The sequence below is a fragment of the Benincasa hispida genome, chromosome 3, assembly GCF_009727055.1.
Source record: "Benincasa hispida cultivar B227 chromosome 3, ASM972705v1, whole genome shotgun sequence".
In the NCBI taxonomy this organism is placed as follows: Eukaryota; Viridiplantae; Streptophyta; class Magnoliopsida; order Cucurbitales; family Cucurbitaceae; genus Benincasa; species Benincasa hispida.
In genome coordinates this window covers 67542675-67553008 of record NC_052351.1, presented here as the reverse complement: position 1 = coordinate 67553008, position 10334 = coordinate 67542675, and the positions used below count along the sequence as shown (strand labels likewise).

Sequence of the window (10334 nt, the reverse complement as noted above, 5' to 3'; positions counted from 1 at the left end):
CAATGAATAGTGCATTGACCCTTCAGAAATTGCTCGTAAATACAACTAAGTCAAATTACCGTTTTACCCTTTTAGTTACATCTAACTCCTTAAGTATCATTGATCCCTCTAATGAACAATTAGTCATAGTTCAACTATGAGCGAACCTCTTTCGGGCCAAGAGAGGGTGAAGCGCCTCATTATTCAAGTTTCGGAATAAGCCCTTAAGAGAGCAATTTATCTTCTTACCCTAACTATAAGGAAGGAGTGAATTCCTTCTATTGTAGCTATGTTCCCAGCTTTCTAATCAAACGAATCTCCAAAATAGTAGGCTTATCGAGTCGGCGAATCTGACCACTCTCACTATACAAATCAAAGAATCACCCTCATAAGCAGGAGTTCACAACTCACTCAAGATTAAGGTCAAATTACCTATGGTCATCGTAGTGAAATGTAAGTCTCTTCTAGCAACAACGTTATATAGAGAGACTTAACATTCATGGTCCGATCTTTATACAAACTTTTTTGTATAAGATACCTCGCTCACATGTCTCCATAATAATGCTGAGGATCATATCATTTGTAGTACTTTACAACAATTATAACAATTACAAAACGGGCTGTATAAGTAGTGTTATCAAGATAAGACACCCAACCATATCCATATACTACAGACCATTGGTTATCACTTAAATATGATCTGCTTGTATGTCTCCACATATATGTTTAAGTTACATCGGATAACCTTGGATTTTACGTGAATGGATTATTGCACAAGTAATATAAAATCAATCAACCATTAATTCAACTAACATAAAACTATGTGGCCTTAGGGTATACACCCCAACAATTTTTTTTCTTGAAAGTTAAATAATAAATATATTTATATGGACTATAATTAGTGATTTTAAAAAGTAGAGAGTTTCTCCATAAATTTAATATTTACTTTTAAAATATTAAGATTTTTTGTTATTAAGTTAACTAAAAAATTATTATTAAATTAGTTAGATGAAAATTATATTCACATGGCCCATCAGATATTAATAATTAAATAGTAATATATCATAAAAACATATTAAATGAATCTAAATAAATTTTAGGGAAATGCTCACAGATTGAAAAAATGTCAAACTATTTATAGAAATAGAAAAAAGTGTACTTATAGATACTGATAGATTTTCATAAACGTCAATCAACGATACGATAGAAACTAAAAAAAGTCTATCATTGATAGAGGTTGATAGAAGTCTATCAATGTATATAAGTGTATAGAAACTGATAGAAAAATGATTAAATTTTGCTATTTTATGTAAATAGTTTTTCCTTATTTTTTATTTTTGAAAATTCCTCTAAATTTTAAAATAATCCTATTAAATAATAATTTATCCAAATTAATAAAAAGAAATATCTTTTTTGATTTTTTAAAATTTAAAACATTACATACAAAATCCACGTGGTAAAACACTAGTATAGTAAAAAGGTTAAATCTTTAGTTTTATATATGTGTATATATATATCTAAAACTTTCAAATTTTATAATACAGGAAAATGATATTATTTTAGGAAAATTTTTATAAATAGAAACATTCGGAAACATTATTATTTTATATTTATTGTGAGCATGGAATTAATTTTTTGTTGACACGTACATTTTCATCCACATTTTAAATAATATTTCCATCATGATAAATAATTTAATGAAATAAAAAAAAATAAAAAGAAATTGTAATGAAATGTTGTAATATAAGCACATTATAATATTAATAATAAATATTTAAAAAGTATATTTTTATTAATTTATTTTAATTTTGTTAACTTTCTAAAATTATCCATCGAACATTGACATTTCTATAAGATACCAACCTTTTAATTGTTGTTGAGAGTATGCATGAGGTAATTCGTATTTTTGGATAGTAACATTAATAAATCAATCATTAGAGAAATTTGATTTTGATAGACAATATTTCGTTATAGTTTTCTTTTTATTTATTTTTTTTGGGTCAAATAATTTCTTATACTTTCTTGATCGAGACTTAGTTTCCAAGCGAGCGGTGGTGGTCTTGTCAAAGATTTCCCAAATTCTAAATTCCACAAACAAAAAAGAAAGGTTGGAGCGCTGGCAATGCATGCTAAAAACCATCCACCAACATTTTTACTATTCTTGTAAACCACACAAATTTCTTGTTACTAATAAGGAAAAATAAAAACAAACAAATTTCTTTGTGTTTTCTCCTCTCTTCCTCCCCTTTTGATATTTTTCTCTTTTTCTTCCCCTCTTCTCCATCCATGGAGTTTCTATAAACCAAAAAACAACACCCGTTTTTCATTCGTTTTCAATTTCGATCAAGAAACCCCGGTTTGTTTGCATTCTCTCTGCAATTCCATTTTGTTTAATAATTTATGATGAATGTATTTGAAAATATAAAAATTAAATATGTTCCACCATTCAACTTAAAACTTTTAAACTTTCCAATTAAAAGCTATTTTAATGATTTTATTTGAATTTGTGTTTGAGCTAATTCCTGCAAAATCTTGAATTAGATCTAAAATATTGTTTTGGAGAAACAAATACAAGCATTTTAAAGATGTTTTTAAATAAAAAAACGTGTTGGCCATTAACAATCCTTGATCGTGGCTCCAACGTATTAGAAAAATCTATTTTCATTCGTTTTATTTGCTTTGAATCATCTGTTTGATTGAATCAAGACAATGTTGAATTATATTCATTGTCGGAATCTGATCGGAGATGGTGATTTGGTGCAGCCATTATTAATGTTGTCAAAATCCGATAATAAATACGACGGATCTGAGGTATTGCATTTAAATTCCATCAATTTTCAGTGTTTTTTTTCCTCCCGTAAACCAATTTATGGCCTGAGCATGAACAAGATTGTGTAAATTTAGGCGTGAAATTGATTGTGTAATTATGAATTTAGATGTTTAACAACACATCAAAAGGGGATAACGATTCTCACGGAGGAGGAATGAACGTAAACACACAAAATTTCAATAAACATCACCCGGATTCTCTGAGAAGAATCGATCAAATCTCGAAAAACGGCGTAAACTCCGGCAATCTGACAACGACAGTGAACTCCGAGATCCATTCCGGGCAGCCAGGGGGATCCATCGCGCCGATTCCAAACAGCACATCGGCGACGAACATGAAGAATCAAAACAACAACCATAACAACAACAACAACAACTCTGGTTTCATGCCGGCAAAAGGTGGCGGTGGTGGAAATAATTTTCGTTGCGACAGCATGGAGACGCCGGGAGTGGTGATAAAACCGCACACGGGCGGAGATGTGCGGTGGGACGCCATTAACATGGTGTCGAGAGGCGGGGCATTGAATTTAAGTCATTTCCAGCTATTGAAGAGGCTTGGTTATGGGGATATTGGAAGTGTTTATTTGGTTGAATTGAGGGGGACTGATACATTTTTCGCCATGAAAGTGATGGATAAAGCTTCATTGGCAAGTCGGAATAAGCTTTTGAGAGCACAAACAGAAAGGGAAATTCTCGGGCTTTTGGATCATCCATTTTTGCCAACTCTCTATTCTTATTTTGAAACTGATAAGTTTTATTGTTTGGTTATGGAGTTTTGTAGCGGTGGTAATCTTCATTCTCTTCGTCAAAAGCAACCTAATAAGTATTTTACAGAAGAAGCTGCCAGGTTACAATATTCCTCTCTTTTTAACTTTTTCCTCCATTTTGATTCAATTTCGTCTCTTTTTGCTTATCCTTTTTGGCTTAATTTTCAAAAAATAAAAATAAAAAAAATGGATCTTCATAATTAATTTGTAATAATTGAATTTGGAATTATTTTGTTTTTCTGAATGTGATAAAATTACACAGGTTCTATGCATCAGAGGTTCTATTAGCATTAGAATACCTTCACATGTTAGGCATAGTCTACCGAGATTTGAAACCCGAAAATCTTTTGATCCGAGACGAAGGTCACATCATGCTCTCCGATTTCGACCTCTCCCTCCGCTGCTCCGTCAGCCCCACTCTCGTCAAATCCTCCTCCGTCAACATCAACGGCAGCTCCCACCACTCAACACCAGCACCAGCGCGGCTGGCAGCGGTGGTAATCCTCCGATACGAGTTCGTCGATCCCATGGCTGTATGCAACCGTTCCAATTTCCTCCCTTCGCATCACTCCTTCCAAGAAGAATCGCAATCAAATCGACTCGGTCTATTCGTCGGCGGTTCTCTCCCCCGAACTCATGGCCGAACCTACCAACGTCAGATCTATTGTCTTTCGTCGGCTACTCCCACCGAGTATCTCGCTCCGGAGATCATCCAAGGCGAAAGGCCCACGGCAGCGCCGTTGATGTGTGGACCTTTAGGGATCTTCCTCTAACGAGCTTCTTCACGGAACTACGCCATTCAAAGGATCTGGAAAACAGAGCTACTTCTGTTCCAATGTTGTTGACAACCGCTCAGATCCCGACGCGCCGCAAGTCGTCTAGCGGCTTAGAGATCTGATCAGAGGACTTCTTGTTAGGGAGCCGCAAAAGAGCAATCGCGTATCGGAAGAGGCGCTACTGAGATTTAAAACAGCATCCATTCTTCGATGGAGTGAATTGGGGGCAGTAGGTTTCGAAAAGCCCGCTATGCCGCCGCAACGTTCCGAGCCGGTCGATTTTTCGCAGTTGCTAGGAAGAAAGCGGGCGCCGCAGCGGCGGAAGAGAAGAGCCTGGTGGATGTTACGGCGTCGGCGGCCACGGCCACACGGCGTCAGGCGGAGAAAGTTCTTTCTTCGCCTTCTACTGGTAGGATGATCCAATTATGTTGGATTTTGAAGTACTTTCTTAGGGCCCACAAAGGGGAAAAAAGAGAAAAAATTAAATTGATTTTTTTTTATATTCTTTTTCATCAGATGCATATTCTTATTTACTTAAATAGTCATATATTAGTATATATATATGATTTAGATATAATATATGTATTCTATTTTCTTTTTTCTTTTCTTTTTACTTTTGTTCAGAGTTTAATTAAGAGAGGTTTCTCTGTGTATGTTTTTCCCTCTAATCCATTCTTTGTGTAATTATTTTCACAAATTATTTATATATATTAAAATGACACCATTTTGAAGAAATATTTGTTTCTATAATTTTGTTGTTTATTTCTCCTTTAATGTGCACCAAATTACCAATAAGCGGATCTCATGGAATAATTGGATTAAAACATACCGTAATAATTTTAAATATGAAAAAAAAAAAGTGCATTTTAACCATTGAAGGAATGATGGTGGTACTAATTTTAAACTACCAGAATCATGTTTTAAATTGATTATGAATATTAAAAGAATGATTTTAACTATTTCAAAATCACTTCAAAATATAACCTCACATTGAGAGTCCCTGGTTTGTTTTGACGTATTCTTATGGCACAAGGAAAGAGGAGAAAAGGTGAACTCTTTTTAGTTGCTAATTTGGCTAAATAAAGAGAGTTATAAAAAGATGAGAAGTTGCATAGGGAAAGGGAAATCTACCTTAATTGGTTTTTAGGAAAAGAAAAGAAAATTAGGGAAGAAGTAAAAATCTGATGACTCGAACAAATCGATCAATCTAATCCACTTAAAATTAGTTTGGATTGACCAAATAAATCACATTTCACCTGCTAATTAAACTAATGGAGGGTTAAAATGGAATTTCTGATTAAGTAAACTAGATTTTAAAAAAAAAATCTAGGAAGATTACATGTTCTCATAAGCTACCAATGTTCAACACAAACATTGCTTCTTCAGCCTTAAATAGTGAATCCTCTAATCTATGCCAGTCCTTCATGGAGTGTTTATTAAGTAGTCTATTTCATTGTGTTATAGGTTGTTGAATTAACTAATATTTCACTAGTGGTTTATGTTTGGTTTTTATTCATTTACTCAGATCTAGATACAACTTCACTTAAATCACGAGAAATGATAGCAATTATTAATTTTTAAAGACTGGACTACAAAATAAATAATTTTTTTACCCATTAAAGATAGTAATAAATATTTATCAAAAGATGAATTGCTTGATAACTGAAATGTGTACTCGTTGATTTGATTTAAAAAATCTGTCAAGAAAGTGATGGCCATCAAATGTAAGTGCACACTATTAATGAGTAATAAAATTGAAGTATTTCAAGAGACTATTTACAGAAGTCTTAATTAAAATAAAACTAATGATAATGGATGACAATGTGATCCCAATTTAAAATTAACTCATTCTTTTTGGACATCCAGAAAACAAATTCCTTAAAAAAAAAATTAGCTCATAATAAATGGATTAAACATCAACTTTAGTGATAACAAAAATGGAATAAAACATACAAAGAAATTAAAAAAAAAAAAGAGAAATTATAATGGGTTGAAAAAAAAAGAGTACTTGCAATTCTAGCATAAAATTGCAAATATATAAAGAAAAACTAAATTTGATTTTTGCACTTCTTATTATTCAAAATTTACCCTCATTTATTTATTGGCGGATATATTTGATATACTTTCTATTTGGTATATGAGTCAATTAATATAATTTATTTTAATATATCATTCAACTTATACATCTTATATAAAGTAATATCATTTATATAAAAGATATACCATAATTTTTATTGGGTCATGGTGGAAGTTATTTTTGTTTTCTTTATTTTGTTTTGATATGAAATTCGATTAGTTCGATTTTGATTATCTCATTTAAGTTTTGGAGTTAGTTTACTTACATTTAAAAATAAAAAAGTACATGATTTTGATGGTATACGACTGTGTCAACTGATGTAATAAATATAAAATATATCAATTATTAAATATGTAATAATTAATAAAATCAGCAAATTGTTTGTACCACGCATGTGGAAAGCCCATAAAGAGACTTCTTCATTAAGTACACATGATGAGGACAATTGGGATCCTGAAATCCCATGGGTTGATGCATATAGATAAACTCTTTGTGTTCTCTATGCAAGAAAGCATTATTGATGTCTAGGTTGTGAATGGACCATACTGTCGTAAAAGCAAAAAAGAGTATTATGTGAGTAATAGTTGGTTTGTCAGTTGATATGAAAGTCTCGATATAATCGGCGGGAACCTCTTAAGATTTATCTTTCTTTACTAAATGAGTTTTATGCCTCTTAAAAGTACAATCAAAATTTTCTTTATGAGTAGAAATCCACATAGACCAAATTACATTGACGTTAAGTGGTTGGGGAACCGACTCCCACATCTTTTTTTAGTAAGAGTATCATATTCGTCATCATAATTGTTTTCCAAATTGAATCACGAAGGTCTAACATTGAGTGATAAGTCTCATATATGACACTTATTTAGCTCTAAAAACTTAAGATATTTGATTGTTTTAATATATTTTTTTTGCTTAAATTAGGAAATAATTTTGTAAGAATGAAAATAATTCGTGTGAGCATGTCAAATATTCTTGATGCTTGATTTTTAGAGTTTTTCCTTATAATGTCCGTGTCTTTTAAAAGATATTGGTGAAACTTCCATAATTTCATTTTCTAATGCAAATTTTCAGCCCCAATTCTTACGACTTTAAGTCTAAAAAAGTTCTGGATGAAACCTTAATGTAGAGGCAATAAATTGGCATGAAGTTAAGGATTTAAGAAACCACCAACATAATTTTGTTCTCCATTGACACCATAGCGTTTCTTTTCTTTTGGTTTTTTTTTTTTTTTTTTTGGGTACTTTTATCAAAAGTTCTTACCTCAATTTTATTTAATCCATCCTTTTTTTTATAACTACCGAAAGGCGATATCTTATTTCACTTAATTTAGATTCGTTCTATGATTTTGTAGGTTTTGAACATTTAGAAAGTAGAATTGACTATTGGAGCTGAAACTGGACCAAAACAAACCAAATTGGAGCTACGAAGTATCAACTCTAGAGAAGAGAGAAAACCTACAAGATTGCCCCTGGTTGAAGTGTCGCAGTGCCGTCCACGACGCAACGTCGCTACACTCTGTACTTTTATGGAAAATATCAAGTGCCCACAACATTGAGTGGCATTATTGCAAAGGGTCCTCAATGCTGCAACACTGCCTATAGCATTGTGGCACTCTGCTACTGCTATAGAAGTTAATTTACCGAATTGACTAGTCCTGTTAACTGTTCAAATGCATTCAACATTTGGAACATAAGAGGGTTCATCTCGAATGGAGGTTCCTTTATAGGAGGATCTAAGATTCTAATGTGTAGAATTTGGAACATTGAGTCTGCATAGTCTCTTATCGTTTTATCCCTATCTTCTATTATGAAGAAAGGATTATGTAGATGTGCAAGAGCTTGTCAAGCACAAGTGGCTTCTTCAAGATCTTCCAATGCACTCAACTCCTTATGCTCCCTACACTTTAGTCTTTATTCTTGCCTTCAGTGATGAAATGTTCTCCCTATCTCAGGGTCTTCTTAAGAAAGGTAGGCCTTCTTCTTATACACTACTTGTAAAAGACAAGCATCAGATAAATTCCCATGAGATAGGTTCAATATGGTCGCATTAAGTTTGCATTGTTAAGTCAAAATTGAGTATTAAGCTAGTCCCCAACAAAAGCGCCAATAATTTGATCGACCAAATGTGTATGGGTGTTAAGAGTATAATTTAGTGTGGTCTAGTGCAAGCACACACTATAAAAATGTAATAAATTTGGTCATATTTAAAGTATCGTATCCCAAGAGACTAGTTGTAATTCTATTCTTTCAAAAACAATACCAACTAGGCAAAATCGACGCTGACAGGTAGAAATTAATAAGTGGGTTATGGAAGTTTGGAAGACCTAGTGGAAGTGTGAAAAAAGCATCTTGTCTCTCAATTTATTTTATAGAACACTACTTAAAATCAAAGATGCGATGGAGATAAAGCGTGATAAAAATTCACAACATGCTTTAACAGGAACAGAGAAGAACAAAAGGGAGAGTAACACTTACCCTTGAAGTCACACGATCTTCACGTTCCATTTTGGTACTGCTCACAACAAACAATCATGAACTACCACGAACATCCAAGATGGACACCACCAACAAGTTTCCTATGTATTCTAGAAGGGTGAGAATTCACAAGAGTTTCATGGGCTTTATACTTAATTTTGGAAAGGGAAAGAAAGTGATTTAGAGAGTAATGTTGCAGAGAAATTCTTCTTAAGAGAAGAGACTGAGAGCTCTCTCTGAAAAATAATGAATTTCACTATCTACTCTTAACGTGAAACCAACTTTCACATTGGTTATTAGAGAGTGGGGTGGAGGGAGTTACGATAACTCCCTCCCCATTATTTAATTTTAAATACAAAATAAATTTAATGTTATAATATATATAATATATAATATAAACTATTCAACATATATAACTTATCTTATGTTATACAAAATATAACACATAACCTATAGTTTATATTATATCACATATAATATGACCTATAGTTTATTATTCCCTCATTTAATCTATAGTATTTAATATGAATCAAATTCATATTAAATTTAACCTATAGTTTTTATATGAATCATATTCACATAATTAATATTTGAATCAAATTCAAATATTTATTATATCATATATATTATATTAATTATATCATATATAATTAATTTTCTCAATTATTTGAACTATTCAAATTAATCCAAAAATAATTTGATTTTCAATAATCCCAGTTGAGCTATAGAAGGGACCTTATGGACCTATAGATTAGAGCTCCAATGATACTTGGTTAATTAATTAAACTCTCTAATTAAATTAACCAACTTTCATTAACTGCAGGTCACTCTACTAAAGATCGACAGTTGCACTCTTCGCACTACAAATATATTTATGTGCCCATTGCATATGACCAATAAATAATGCGATGATCCTTCACAAATTGCTCATAAGTACAACTAAGCCTAAATTACCTTTTTACTTCTGTAGTTACATCTAACTTTTTAAGTACAACTAATCCCTCTAATCTCTCTAATGAACAATAAGTCATAGTCCAACTATGACCAAACCCCTCTCGGGCCAGGAGAGAGTGTAGCGCCACATTGTTCAAGCCTCAGAATCAACCTTTAAGGGAACAATTTCTCTATTTACTATAACTATAGAGAATGAGTGAATTCCTTCTTGTATAGTTGTGTTCACAGCTCCTCAATCGGACGAATCCCCAAAATGGTAGACATATTGAGTCGAAGAACAGACCTCTCTCACGCATGCAAAATAGAGGACCGCTTTCCTAGGCAAGAGTTCACAACTCACTCAAGATTCAGGTCAAGTCACCTATGGTCATCCTGGTGAAATGTAAGTCTCTTTTATCAATGATGTTATATAGTGAGACTATTCATTTTGTGGTTCGATCTTATACAAACTCTTTGTATAGAACACCCCACTCAT

The 10334-nt window shown here is 32.5% G+C and overlaps 1 pseudogene; it reads left to right on the top strand.

Annotated features, from left to right (window-relative positions):
* Positions 1-2686: 2686 nt before the first annotated feature.
* Positions 2687-4584, top strand: LOC120073682 (annotated as a pseudogene).
* The last annotated feature ends 5750 nt before the right edge of the window (positions 4585-10334 follow it).